The sequence below is a fragment of the Crocuta crocuta genome, unplaced genomic scaffold, assembly GCF_008692635.1.
Source record: "Crocuta crocuta isolate KB4526 unplaced genomic scaffold, BGI_CrCroc_1.0 scaffold177, whole genome shotgun sequence".
NCBI lineage: Eukaryota > Metazoa > Chordata > Mammalia > Carnivora > Hyaenidae > Crocuta > Crocuta crocuta.
This window is the reverse complement of record NW_027531880.1, coordinates 2,121,592-2,136,359: the sequence shown is the minus strand read 5'-3', so window position 1 is coordinate 2,136,359 and position 14,768 is coordinate 2,121,592. Positions and strand designations below refer to the sequence as shown.

The window sequence follows — 14,768 nt, the reverse complement described above, 5'->3', positions numbered from 1 at the left end:
CAGGGAACAGCAGGTCATCAGATAGTGCTGGAGAGTTCAGCAGAAGCCTGATAGGTCTGGGTGGGAAGAGAAGGCGTGGCAGAGGAGGATCCAAAAGAATTAGGCAGGGCCACAATTATCAAGGCTTTTATACGCTAAGGTTTTATAGTTTACAGAGCATATGATACTATTGACTTAAAAAAATTTTTTTTTCTAGTGTTTATTTTTGAGACAGAGAGACAGAGTGTGAGCAGGGGAGTGGCAGAGAGGGAGGTACAGATTCCAAAGCAGGCTCCAGGCTCCGAGCTGTGAGCACAGAGCCCAACATGAGGCTCAAACTCACCAGCTGTGACATCATGACCTGAGATGAAGTTGGACGCTTAACCCACTGAGCCACCCAGGCGCCCTGGCATTATTGACTTTTAAATTGTGTTTACATTTACTTTCCGGCTGGGTGGTGAGAGCAGTATGGAGGGCCTATCTGAGTGGGTTAAGTAAGAATAGAGGCCGGTTTGGAAAACATTTTGGTAGTCCCTTAACATGTTACACATCGAATTACCATAAACCCAACAAACTAAACCCTAGTTATAGACCCAAGAGAAATGAGAACTTATACTCACCCAAAAAGTTGCACACAAGTATTCATAGTAGCCAAATGGTAGAAACAACCCGAATGGCCATCAGTGGATGAATTGATAAAGAGAATGTGACATACCCATAAAAAGAGAAAAGTATCCTCCATAGAAGGAATTGAAGTCCCGATACATGCCACAGCATGGATGTGCCTTGGAAACATGTTAAGTGAAAGAATCCTGATGCAAAAAGACTTTATATTGTATAACTCTTTTTCTACAAAATGTCCGGAATAGGTTAAACTATAGAGACGGAAAGTAGATTATTGGTTGCCTAGGACTCTGGGTGGGTGGTGGATGGGGAGGGGAGTGGCTGCTAAGAAGTAAGGGTTTATTTTTTAGGGAGATGTGAAATGCTCTAAAATTAGATGTGGTGATGGTTGCACAACTCTATGTATATAGTGAAAAAGTTGACTTCGATACTTTAAATGGTGAATTGTTGGGCATGTGAACTACGTCTCAGTAAGTCAGTAAGGCCACTTATAAGTAAGTAAAAATAAATATAACACTTTCTGTGTCCTCAAAAAAAAAAAGTGAAGGCTTGTTGACTAATAAGGCTCTAAAATTAGCTGAGGAGCTGAGGGTTCCTGAACTGAGACTACTGTAGAGGGAGGGGAGGATGGGAACGATGCTCAGTGTGTCGAGGGGAAGGCAACGCTTTAGGTCCAACCATAGAATCCTAGGCTTTTCCACAGACATTTCTCAAGCATGTTTGATGAATAAGCTACTATGAACATACTTATTTATATCTTCATTTTTTCAAAAAAATATGTAAGGCAGCTATAGTATTTATTGATGTCAAATCGCTCTCCTACTTATGTAAGTGCTAAATTATACCCTTCTTATATAAGACACAAGTATGGGCAGACACTGGGCAGGGGAGGTGGGGCAGAGGCTGAAAGAAGGAGAACCCAAATCTTATTTTTACCATAAGAGTCATTCAACGGGCAGAAATATGAAAAACCTCTGTCAACTGATTGCCTTAAAAATGAATTTCCGATTTGTAAATAATCTTCCGAACATGTTGTCATTAGTCTGAGGCTAAACATTCAAGCATACTAAGTAAGAGCATGGATGCCGTTGCTGGGTGGGTGGCTGTCAGCGTGGAGGCCCAGAGCTGGGTTGGCAGGATCGAGTAACTAGACCAAAACACAGCTGGGCCTCCAGCTGGTGTTGAATTGGAATATGCCATAGTCGTGAAAGCCTTTAGGGCAAAACCAAGTCAGACAGGGGCATCAGGCCCGACACAGGCAAGGCTTGGCGCTAGTTGGCAGGCTGGCCCAAGCAGCATTCAAGGGACTGGATACCAAGAGAGGGTTGGGGTTCAACTGTGCCTTAAGAGACAGGCCGGAGATGCGGGCTGAATCGGGAGCTTAGGAGCAGTGTGCTGGAACCTGAAGAGACGAGTGAGTTTGCCACCCTGGGATGATTATTTATTCAACAAACATTTATTGAATGTCTACCGCATGTTAGACAGAGCCCAAGGGTATGTTGGTTGATCTCAGGATGAGGGTTGTACGCTTCCCTGGAAAGGAGCCTTTGTGGTTCTCATGTAGATAATGTTTTGTTACTTAAATCCTATAAATTTCTAGACATTTTTCTATAGGATTCTCACTGTTTACCAAAATTCCTGTAAGGCTATAGTTTAAGCACATTATTCATTTTCAAGTTCATGGCTGAACCTCCTCGAATTATGAATATGTTTATGATCAATCAGTAAATAGAATTTATTAATAGTACAGAGTGTTCTTTGGCCTTCCTTCCATGTTTAATGAAATCATTAATCTCTGTAACCTCTGCCCACAAACTAAATTGCACAGGAATTTATGAAAAATAGCAGACTCTATGACCTCACATAAAGTGTAGGGATATAAAAGTATGTCTGGGTACTCTTCAGTTATGTACCAAATTTATGCAGAATTGGTCATGCCCTTTGCAGATTATTGGATAACAGAGAGATGCACATGAAATGCTAAGAGTGAAATCTAAAAAGACCTCACTTTATTTGATTAAAGATATATGTGAGCATGATATACCTTCTTGTACTTAAACTTAAGTATAGACAAACATCATGAAAGAAAAATGGGCAAAAGACATGAGCAGATCACAAAGGAAGAAATACAAGTGTCTGATATACCAGTGAAAAAGTGACATCTAGGTAAAAATGAAAACAAAAGTAGTGTATCAAATTGCCATAATTTAAAATATGACAGTCCATGGCAATGGTGACGGTGAAGTAAAATGAACATGTCCACTAAGTAATGAAAGTATAAATTGGTACAACCATTCTGTAAGGTAATCTGTACAAGAACCTATAAATATTCTTACCTTTCCCCAGTATTTTCACTTCTGCAAAGTTATTCTCAGAAATGCCCGTGGATATTTCTATTGAGAATTTTCATCAAAGAAGTATTTATAATAGTTAAAAAATAGAAACAAGCCAAATGTCTGATAAGAGGAGACTAGTAAAATGGTGCATCTATACAGTGGAATATTGCACAGCAACTAAAAACCATTTATCCAATAAAGTGGGTCAAAGCCTCTCCCATGAGAAAAAAACTGTAATTTTAGTTGTGGAAATAATTATAGAGTTTACATCTATCTGTACATCTGTGTAAAGAAAAATGATTGAGAGGATGAAAATTCTATATCAAAGCATTTATGGGTTTGTGCCTAAGTGGTACCATTATAGGTGATGCTGTGTTTTCCAGGCATTCTGCTTTGAAAATCTGTTAGTCTTACACTTGCAAAAAATATGCCAGTGCTTGCATCATATTGACATGATTAAAAAAGAAAAGAGTATTTAGTCTCCTGAAAGTGACAAAATCTGGTGGTTGAAACATCCATATAATTCAGAGCAGTGGTATTAGTGTACTTCCTTCTTGCTTCCTTGTCCATCTGGAGAATGAAGAGGANGCTGGCAGTCAGCACAGAGCCCGACGCGGGGCTCGAACCCACGAACCGCGAGATCATGACCTAAGCGAAAGTCGGACGCTTAACCGACTAAGCCACCCAGGCGCCCCTAGGTCACTTTCTCAGTCTTGACAGATCTTTATCCTAAATACCAAGGCTGGAGATCGCAGCCACCCTGCAAACGCAAGCATTGTTTTCAGGAAGGTGATTATCAGCCTCTCGGAGGAAATTCCAACACAGCTTCTTTGCGTCCCGAGTTCCATTTCTGCCTTCATCGTGATCAATAGCCAGGTACCCATGCCGGAGCAAACAGCACGGCATAAAGCTCCAAGTGGGTGCAGACTTGCCCTCATCAGTTAGTTTTGGCCTCAGACAGGTTTGGCAGAACCCATTCTCCACTCACCTGGCCAGCTGCTCTGGTGGTCTCTGATTCCCTTTCCTCATGGCATCTTACATTCCTCTCGAACTTCTTTTTATAAAACTCTCTTAGTGCTCCCAGGAGAGGAATGGGGGTTTTAAATGGCAAGAGGAAACAGAACAAAACACTTCTTCTTTTTATTCCAAAAAGACCCTACTGTTGATGGTGCCTTTTTTTTTAAGCCTGTCTCTCCCTTTTCCCTTCTTTCCCAAAAATATGTTTTGCAGTCAGTTTGTAAAAACTAGTGTGAGCTGTAGCAGCCTCTCGTATGTGGCCTTCCATCTGTAGCTCGGTCTGTATTATGCGCCATATATTTAGAATGTCTAAATAAGTCATGTTCCATGTGCTATTTAAAGAGGAGCTGGAAAGTCAGATGGAACAGCAAGGCTATTGATCAGGAATGGCTTCTGAACGGGGTTGGCTCTTATCCTCGAATCCCAGAAGTTAGAGAGATATTTTGGGGACATCAAGAGAACAGATGGTCTGCGAAGGCAGCTGGCCCATGTGGTAATCAGTCCATGGAGGCAACTGGTCATTTTCTGAGCTCAGAGCAGAATTCCACTTCTGTTTGTGCCACTCAAGTTGTGGACAGAGGCCACAGTTAGAACTCCTGGGTCTTGGAAATGTGTGTAAATGAATCACCACAAGTAGATTGATAGCAGCTCAGCTCAGCTTCCCAAGTGAAAGGTTTCCCTGCAAAAAGATGGAAGGAAGTTTTGTTTTGTTTTTAATTTAAAATTGGAGATACTCAATTCTGTTTAACAGGGCTTAGGGAAAGTGAAAATATAAGACAGGACATTTGATGCTAAGGTTTCTGGGTCCCTCACTTGACTGAGATGAGGAACCATTTCTCATCCCACTTTGTGGCCCTACCACTGAGCACTGAGCTTGGCGCACAGACATTGATAAATGTTTGTTGAATGAATAAATGAATTCACAGAGGGTGTAGGAACAAGAGCACAGGTTGAGAGGTTGTCCTTGCCCAAGACAAAGAGAATGTTTCCTTTGAGACTGAAGGAAAGAATAGCTCTGCGGAGCGATGAGTGAACTTTTGCTTACGTGATTTTTCCTCTGGGAGAGGGACTAGGAATTTAAGGTCTAAACACATAAAAATAATCAGTCTATTCAATAAATGTCTGGCAGTGATGATTTAATACGCCACTTTTATTCCTCCATATCTCTGTATCTCGATTTGAGTCTTTAAAGTAGAAAGCTAATTTCGCTGTGCATTTGCCATTTCTATTTTAGTAATCATCCTATTTTTCTCGCTTGGTCCATCTTCCTTTTCTTCCAAGGACACCCTTGTCCCACTGTGATTCACATCACTTTGCCGTTAACCTGTCTTAGGTGACCTGGCTCTTCCATCTGTCATCTCCATCCTGTGGCTGTAGGAGATACATCTGCTGCGCTTCACGTGGAGGCCATTGTTTCTTCTTGGACATGTTTATACACGATCATAACTGCTTATAATTCATTTTCAATAATCCCACTCCATGTAAAATGAGATCCTTCCAATTCCGCCGTGACTTGTGGACAGGTAAAAGGGTTCTAAACCCAGTTCCATTGTGTTATGTGGGGGTTTTCCCCACACATCCAACAAGTAGTTCTCTGACACTAGGTGGGTGTCGTGCCGTTCAGCTCAGTTCTGATACCATCTACCCAGAGATAGCATCAGATCCCACAGGTTAAGGGCGCAGTCCCACAAGACTGGCCCCACCCCTCAGATGCCAGTCACAAGCTCAGATGGTCACCTGTGCTGCTGACTGACCAGCTATCCTTGGGTTTGATTAACTGGCTAGAGTAGCTCACAGAACTCAGAGAAACATTTTACTTCCTAGACTACTGGGTTAATATAAAAGGATATGATACAGTATACAGATGAACATGCAGGTAGAAGAGGTGCATAGGGTGAGGTGTGTGGGGAGGAGTGGAGAGCTTCCCTACCCTCTGTGGGCATGCCATTCTCCCTGCACCTCCACCTGTTCACCAACCTGGAAGCTCTCTGAACCCATGTACTTTGGGAATTTTTATGGAGGCTTCTTTGCATGGGCACGATTGATCTCTCTTCTCAAGAGAATGAGGGCAGCCTGAAAATTCTAAGCTTCTAATCATGGCTTGGTCTTTCTGGTGACCACCCCTCATCCAGGCGCCCACCCAGACTCACCTCACTGAAACAAAAGACAAGGGCACCTGGGTGGCTCAGTCAGTTGTGTCCAACTTTGGATCAGGTCATGATCTCATGGTTCGTGAGTTTGAGCCCTGTATTGGACTCTGCGCTGACAGCTCGGAGTCTGGAGCCTGCTTCGGATTCTGTGTCTCCCTCCCTCTCTGCCCCTCCCCCCTTCTCAAAAATAAACACACACTAAAAAAATAAACAAAAGACACTCCTGTCACCTAGGAATTTACAAGGGTTTCAGGAGACTTGTGTTGGGAACCAGGATCAAAGACCAAATAGTGAAATAAAAGGTGCTCCTGGTGCTCTTATCACTTAGGAAATCGTAAGGACTTCAGCAGCTCTGTGCCAGGAACCAGGGATAGAGAGCAATCTCACAGTGTGGAACATCCATTAGACAATCCTGTCCCTGTGCCGTCTTCTCTTATAAATTTGGCTTTGGAGTCAGGCTGTCTGATTACAATCGCAGCTGCAGCAATTAAGTGTGTCATGTAGGCAGGGTGCTTTTCCCCTCTGCTCCTCAGTTTCTCTTATCTGTAAAATGTACATTATTAATATCTCCTGGGATTGTTGCAGGAATATGTGGATTAACACAGGTAATATACTGCTTTTATAGCTGTGCCTGGCACAATAAATGTTAATAATTATGACTACTGTTTTTGTTATTTCTTGGTACGCCCGGGGAAAGTATTTTTATAGCCCCAGAAAATTTTTATGCGCTTTCCCTGGCTCCTCATGCCCTTTTGAATTCTAGCTGATTTTCTTGAAGACACCATGGAGATAGCAGTGGGTTCCTTTCCCTTTCTTGACTCATCTCCAAAATATCACTTAATATAAACAAAAGTGAAAGTTTTTCAGTGAAGAAATTTTGTGAAGTTCTCTTCACAAAGCTAGAATTCTGATCTAACCCAGCATTAATGTGCTGGGTATCAGTGGGCATATTTGAAATGTCTATAGTATGTTAATCATAGTTTTTGTGCATACAGAATCTGTTGAAGTGAGCGAGTGTCTCTTGAGAAGTATGTAGTATGGAGAATTTTGGGTCTAGGATGAATATTGATATTTATTCACATTTATTGCAATATGTCTTGAAATGTGAGTTTTCGTTCCTCTTTCTTTCTCTGAGCTGCTGTGTTCCAGTCCAAAACCTGAAGCCCGCTTTGGCCGGAAAGCCCGCTGATTTCCTGGTCCTTCTGGTGTTTTCCTAATTAGAATCCTATTAGGACATGGATGGCATAGGAAGGGTATCACAGCTGGCCTGTAAAGAGACACTTTTGTGCCAAGAACTGCCAACTACCACGCGGACGTGTACCAAGTCCCGTAGCCGAAGCGGCAGACTCGTTAGGGCTGTGGCTTCTTGCCCGTTGGGGTTTATGAGCACCTGAGTCTTTGAAAGCCTGATCACTTTTCTTGTCTGGAAGTTTACCCATTATTCTTATTGACTTTTCATTCATCATGTTAATTGCTATTAGATTCTAGTTTCTCTGGCCCTGGGCTCCTTTGTTTCGCCCTTTGCACTCAGCGCAGACTCTGCCAATCGTGACACGGGATGGCCCCTTCCTTTACTGGAGGCTGTGCTTTGGGCTGGGAAGCAGCCTAACTAAGCAAGAGTAGCAGGAAAGGAAACTACTCCTTTTATTTCCAGATACCATAGCTGCTATTGGGAGGCGAAATGGTGATCTCTCTTGGGTGTTGGTTGGAGGGAAATCATTTGTCTTTTTAAAGCAATACTGTGTTTTAAGATACAGTTTTTTTCATAGTGCTTTTCAAATATTAACATGATAGATGAGTCTCTGGGGCAGAACATGAGTAAATGTTAAAGCATAAGCTTTCAGGAATAAAATTTAAGCTCTTTAGAGTTGTCAGCTTGAGAAAGAATTGAGGTAATTCTTCAGAGGGGCAGCATCATAGGAGAGTGTGAGTTGGCGTCTGATTGTAGGTTCATTTTTTCCCCAAGTAGAATAGTTGGAGATGTTCTCTTTGCCTTGGCTTCCTAAAGGGACATAGTACGTCCTGAGACCCCTTCACACAGGCACTGACTAGTAGATAGTCTTTTTAGTCTCCATTCATTCAACAACAGTCTTGTGCCAGGCATGTCCTAGGCATGGGGTCCTGGAAGTGAGCACCCAGACAAAGAGCCAGGCTCATGGAGTTTATGTTCCAGGTAGGGACGTGACTAAACATGAACCTAAGTAAGCGAATTATATATTCGCTTACTTATAAAGGAGGTAAGTGCCTTTATATGGGAAAAATGAAGGAGTTTACGGAGAGTGGGGGCTGCTGGGGGAAACACTATAGTCTTAAAACGGACTAAGCCTTGTTGAGATGGAGGCATCTGAACAGAAGAAACCTGAAGAAGATGAGGGAGGAAGTCATTCATGCATCCGGGGAAGAGGATTCCAGAGAGAAGCAGCAGCTGGCGCACTGGCCCTGGCAGCAGCCTGCCTGTGTGCTGGGACAGACAGAGTGGATAAGGAGGAGGAGGCGTGGGGTGCGGGGCGGGGGGGGGCATCATGTGGGCCATTTACCCTGAGTGAAATGGGAAGACCCTGGCTAGTTTTAAGCAGAAAGGTAACATGAGCTGACCTAAGTTTTAAAGGGGTTACGTTGGCTGCCATGTTGAGAGTGATCTGAAGGGTGGCAGGGTGGAAGCAGGGAACCATCAGGTGGCATCACAGTGACCAGGCGGCAGATGCTTGCGGCCCGGACCAGAGTGGCGATAGTGGTCAGATTCTGGGCTTACTTTTGAAGGTAGAAACAGTATGGTTTGCTAATGGATTGATGAGAGAATGAGAGGAGTCTCAGATGACGGAATTTAGCCTGAGCAACTAGAACAGGGCACTGCTGTTAATGAGATGAAAAGACTGTGGGTGGAGAGTGGGGGCGCGTGCGCGTGCGTGTTGGGGGAAAACAGGTGTGGTTTGCAAGTTGTTGATAGTGTCTTTCAGTTGTCTAAACTGCATGAAACTTGTTTTTTGAGAAAATTATAAAAAACGTACTCTGATAATACATTTCCTTAAAAATACATACACAACAAATGCTATTGATACACGAGTATATGTACGTGTGTGTATACATATATAGATACACACACATATCATTCACTTAGTAATTTATAAGAAGTACTTATGATGAGTTAGGCACTGAAACAAGAATAAAAGAATTTCCCTGCTCCAGGTGGGCAGACAAGTTCACAGGAGATCGGTGACAGTGATAAGGTGCTATTTTAGATCACAGAGATTGTGCACATACTACATGAGAGCAAGCATACAAGGAAGGAAAGCCATCAAGTGTACTCTTGTAGATTGTGGGGAAGATTGGTTCCCAGAGGAAGATATTCTGTGCTGAAGTCTTCAGAGAGGAAAAGGAGTTGAAGAGGGAGAGGAAAAGGCAGACTATCGGGTTGACTATAGTGGCAGTATACAAAGCCCTAGAGATAAGGGACAGCCTAGTGAATTGGGACTAGAATCCGTTTCAACTGGGATTTTGAGTTTGGGGTCCGGGTGTGTTGATATGAGGCAGGAGATGTCACGAAAACCAGATGACAAATGTGTTAGCTTTACATGCCCTTGATGACACCAGGAAGCCACTAAAAGGGGCTAAACAGAAAGGTGACACTATCAGAATGTAGAAAATACTGCTTTGGCTGCTCTGTGGTGGACAGACTATAGGGACTCAGCTTAGGGGGACAGAGATCTATTACAGTGATACAGGGCTGAGATGATGGTAGCCTGATCTGCAGTAGCAGAATAATGGATAAGAGAGCTGGGCGATTACAGAGATGATGATTGGCTAGATAGTAATAATAGCTGACTTTTATATAAAGCTCCCTGCATACCAGGCATGGCATGGAGAAGGTGTTAAGGATGAACCTTAGATTTGGGCAGCTCATTGAATGTGGTGTCATTCCCTGCTTCTCAGGAGGGGCACAGCCAGACAAGGGGAGATGATCAGACCAGTTTGGGTGGGTGATTTTGAGGTGTCCCTGGGACATATAAGAGGAGAAGGGTGAGGCAGTTGGAATATAAGTTTGCAGTTCAAGACAAAAATAGTTTAGAGCTGGAGCTGGGACTTGTTGGGGGTTGGTGCAAATTTAAACTGTAGCTGTGGATGAGGTTCTCTGGTGGTAACGTTTGAGTGAAGAGAGACCCGAAACCAAAACTGTGGGGAGCGCCCACTATTGCACGATAGACCGAGGAAGGGCACCTTGCAGGGCTAAAGAGGACGTAGGCAGGAAACCAGAAAAATGCAGTACCTTGAAAGCCAAGGAAAGAAAGCAGTGATGGAGAGAGCGAGCCTTCACCTCAAGTGTTGACCAGAGGTAGAGCAATATAAGGACTTACAACATCCATTGGATCTAGCCGCGAGATGTCATCGATGACCTGGGTTGGTGAAAACAACCCACACAGTGGTATGATGGGGGAGAAATCAGATAGCAGTGGGTTGAGCAAAGGAAGGAGAGGAAGTGGAGTTTGTGGATAGAGACTGAGTGATTTAGAACTGCTCTGTGCAACAGGGTAGCCCCTCACCATATATGGCTATTTAAAATGAAAATTATATAAAATTTAAAATTCAGTTCCTCACTTTCACTAGCCACATTTCAAGCACCCAGTAGCCATTTGACAGCACAGATTAAGAACATTTCAGTCATTGAAGAAAATATGTTTGACAGTGCTGATCTAGATGCTGAAGCAGTGAAGGAGCTGTTCTGAGCTCTGTATATATGCATCCCGGATAGGTGTGTGTGTTTGTGTGTGTGTGTGTGTGCGCGCACACGTGTGTGCATGTGTGTGTGTGTGTGTGTGTACTTAATGAGAGAGACATAAGATATTTAGAGTTGGTGGAAAGAGTTCATGTGTCAGTGCATGTGTTTGCCTCTGTCCTATCAGGCAGCTGTAGTATACCGGAAAAAAGATCCCCTCCTCTCCTACCAGCATTTATTTACCCTCAAGGAATTATTTTCAATACATCTAGGTGTGTTAAAAATTTACTTAGGAAGAGAAAATATTGTTTCATCCCCATATCTTCATAATTTGTAACTTTGCACATAAAATGCAGTTGATACATGTTTGGAATACAAATTCCAAGTTGCTCTTGAGCACTGGCATCTTAGTGATGTAATGCTTTCCATAATTACTTAACAAAATGAGCTGAACACTTTCTGTGCTCTAGCTACTGTGCTGGGTGTCGATGATATAGAAATGAATTTTGACTAAGAATGTATTTATGTCCCCAGCTGTGTACTCTTCCTCCCCAGGGTGATTCTGAGGCCCACTTGGGTGCTTCCTCACACTGTGATTTGGGAGTCAAGGGGAGTTAGTGAAGCTTTGCTGAAGCTAGAGGTCTGTGATGCTATATCTCCAGCTGCCTTGCAGTCCCTAAGGTCACACCTGTCTACCCGTGGTCACTGAGCTCCTGCTGACTGACTCCCCATTTGTTAGAGCTAGGATGTAGCCAACATTTTAAAATAAGACAAAACTCCTTTTCTAGTTGGGAAAAATACATTGTAAACACAGGAAGATAAAAACAGGACAGTGATTGGGTTCCTGGGTGGCTCAGTCAGTTAAGCGTCTGACTTCAGCTCAGGTTATGATCTCAGAGTTTGAGAGATTGAGCCCTGCATCAGGCTCTGTGCTGACAGCTCAGAGCCTGGAGCCTGCTTGGATTCTGTGTCTCCCTCCCTCTCTGCCCCTCCCCTGCTCGTGCTGTCGGCTCTCTCTGTCTCTGTCTCTCTCTGTTTTTCTCAAAAATAAACATAAAAAAAACCAGGACAGTGGTTAGTAAGGTGCTGACTGGGATTATGGGGCAGATTGTGAGGGGGGACATCAGAGCACAGAGGGGCCCAGCAGACCGGAGCAGTGGTCAGCGCAGTGGGATGGGAGGAAGGTGTGATTGTAAGAGTCGTTGTGATTTTATTAGCCACGTGTGAGAATCTGTCACATTATAAGCCTAGTGTCTGATTAATGACAGCCTTTAACATTTGGAAAAAGACATTTACTTTGATGTTTCCAGCAATGGGAAGTATTTTAGGTGCTTGTACAGAGAAATGGCCCAATGCAGGTGGAACCTGCCAAGTGCACGGCCCTGGTGCGCCTCTAACTAGCAAGTGAGACCCAGAGCAGCAGAGAGCAAGGCTGGGATGCACTGCTCCTGCCTGCGCTTGATGCTGGGGGAAAACTTCAGTTTAACCATTTAGGAGGAATAAGGGTTCCCCCTTGGCCCCGCCGGTGTGGTCAGGTCCAGATCTCACTGCCGGGGTAGACCTGGTGGGGATGTGAAACACGACAAACGGGCCCTTGCTTATACTCATACTCATTTTTCTCCTCAGCGCTAGATGCCAGATCTCTAACTTAGAGAATGAAAGCTGCCCAGTGATGCTTCAGCATCTGAGTGTTTGCTAGGTTTGTAGAAGATACACTGCTTGCTTACTGATTGGAATTTAAGGAGGCAACTGAAATATGCATTGTGGTAGTTATTTATAATTCAAACTTAGGAAAGTAAGCCTGCCATATTGAGAATTACTCTTTTAGGACTCTGCCACAAAGGGATACCTCATCCTGTTGTTTATATCACACCTGTTCTTTACGAGTCCCAGTGTGCAAGGAAAATCCTGAAGATCGGCATTAGTGTGATTCATGGACAGGAATTTTCTTCACCCAAGTTGAGAGATGTGGCTCTGCCTTCAGGTTCTTGTTAAATTTCGTAGCTTCTGAGGGAACTTAATGAAGAATACTAACTATCCAGCTTTTCTGTATCTGTATCTGCATGAATGTCCCTTCATTCTGGGTATTTGCTTTGTTGTAATAACACTTCTTACACCTTTAAACTGTATTCCTTTTGTGGCACCAAATTTCTTCATAAACCTCAGTTATTCCAGTTAAGATGTCATAAGCAAACGGAAGAGATAAGACAGAATTAATGAGAAAAATGAGAGGGATGAAGTGTCCATATCTTACAATACAATACTAATGGAAGAAAAAGAAGAAGAAATCCAGCTGTGTCAAATTATTGACCTTGATAGCACTAAAGGCCAGGCTGTGGGGCACCTGGACCACTGGCCCCCAAATGACACTTTGAGACCCCTGGTTCTCACCATGGATTGAGTCCTCCAGTCCTGAGAGTCCTTCCTCGTGGTCTACTCAGAGAAGAGACTCATGCACAGAAAGACAGCCTGGAGTCTTTTGTAGGTGTGGCCCTCGAGGTGCCGTATCTGTGTCAGTGACAGCTGTGAAGCCTGCCATATTTACTAGAGCGGATGGAGCCCTGGACCCAGAAGACAGTTTTTACACAAGTTTTATAGATGAACCCCTGTCCCCAAGTGTATTTCCACCTATGTCTTCCCCATTACATCTCCACATCATAACCAACCCCATCTCATAAGACCAGTCATACCTAGGACCGTGCTCACAATGTCCACATGCCACCAGTATTTCCTCTTCACGTTTTTCTCAAAGACCACCTGAAATGGATGTGATGTAACAGGGAACACCAGGGCCGATCAAGATCATTCCTGGTAAGCACATGGCAAAGACACACCATGGACTTACTGGTCCTTTTAAGGAGAGTGGCAAGCACAGAGGGCGGGTTCTCTCTTGGTTTTGTGTTGTTCACTCCAGTTGCATTGGACTATCAAGCCTTTGAGGGATAAAAACATGTGTCACATTAGGCCTCTGCAACAAGAACACTCCTTTACCGTTGCAGTTTCAAGTAATAGAGCAATTCAGTGGTGGAGAAAGGGGAGACATTCTTTTTTTTTTTTTTTTAATTTTTTTTTAATGTTTTTTATTTATTTCTAGGAGAGAGAGAGAGAGACAGCGTGAGCAGGGGAGGGTCAGAAAGAGAGGGAGTCACAGACTCTGAAACAGGCTCCAGGCTCTGAGCTGGCAGTCAGCACAGAGCCCGACGCGGGGGCTCGAACCCACGAACCGCGAGATCATGACCTAAGCGAAAGTCGGATGCTTAACTGACTAAGCCACCCAGGTGCCCCGGGGAGACATATTTCTGTCATTAACTCCTAGCATCACTCTGAAGAGTACCAGTACCCCATGACTGCCTGCCCATGACTTTGCCTCCATTTGGGAATCCCTAGATATGGAAGCATTGAAATCATATTCCCTGGAGCAGTGCTTTTTAACTTGGCTGCACATTACAGTCTCTTGGTGGTGTGCAGGCTGCTCTACATACTAATTAAATCAGCCTCTTGGTGGATGGGGGGGGGACCTGGGCATCAGTATTTTAAAGGTCCTCAGGTGATTCCAGTGTGCTTTAAAGGAGTCTCCTGATCTAGAGCTGGAATAGCCTTCCAAGGACTGGTTCTTGAGCCAGTTCCTCTTCTGGAGGCTGGTCCCTAGAAATTGTGATACTCTTTTGTGGAACATCATGAAATATATTTGACCTCTCTCTTTAACTAGTGCATGACCTTTGTTGGGGCAAGGGAACGAAAGTCTTTCTTCCCACATCCCCAGGTAATATCCCTAGGTAATATCTTCAGATAAAATATTGTGTGCTATACATGTACTTCTACCCACAACTGCAGTCCTATGAGCTAGGTCTTTTACTCTGGTCATTCTTATTTTACAAGGGAGGACACAGAAGCAAAGGCTCAATTTCTTGCTCGAGAATACATAGCAGGAACTTGAACCCGGGCACCCTG

General features: G+C 43.7%; 1 protein-coding gene across 2 annotated transcripts in view; it reads left to right on the top strand.

The window, feature by feature from the left end:
• CSGALNACT1 (chondroitin sulfate N-acetylgalactosaminyltransferase 1) overlaps positions 1 to 14,768 on the top strand; it is a 349,679-nt gene that overhangs the window by 275,898 nt on the left and 59,013 nt on the right. The gene's annotated exons all lie outside the window — the stretch shown is intronic.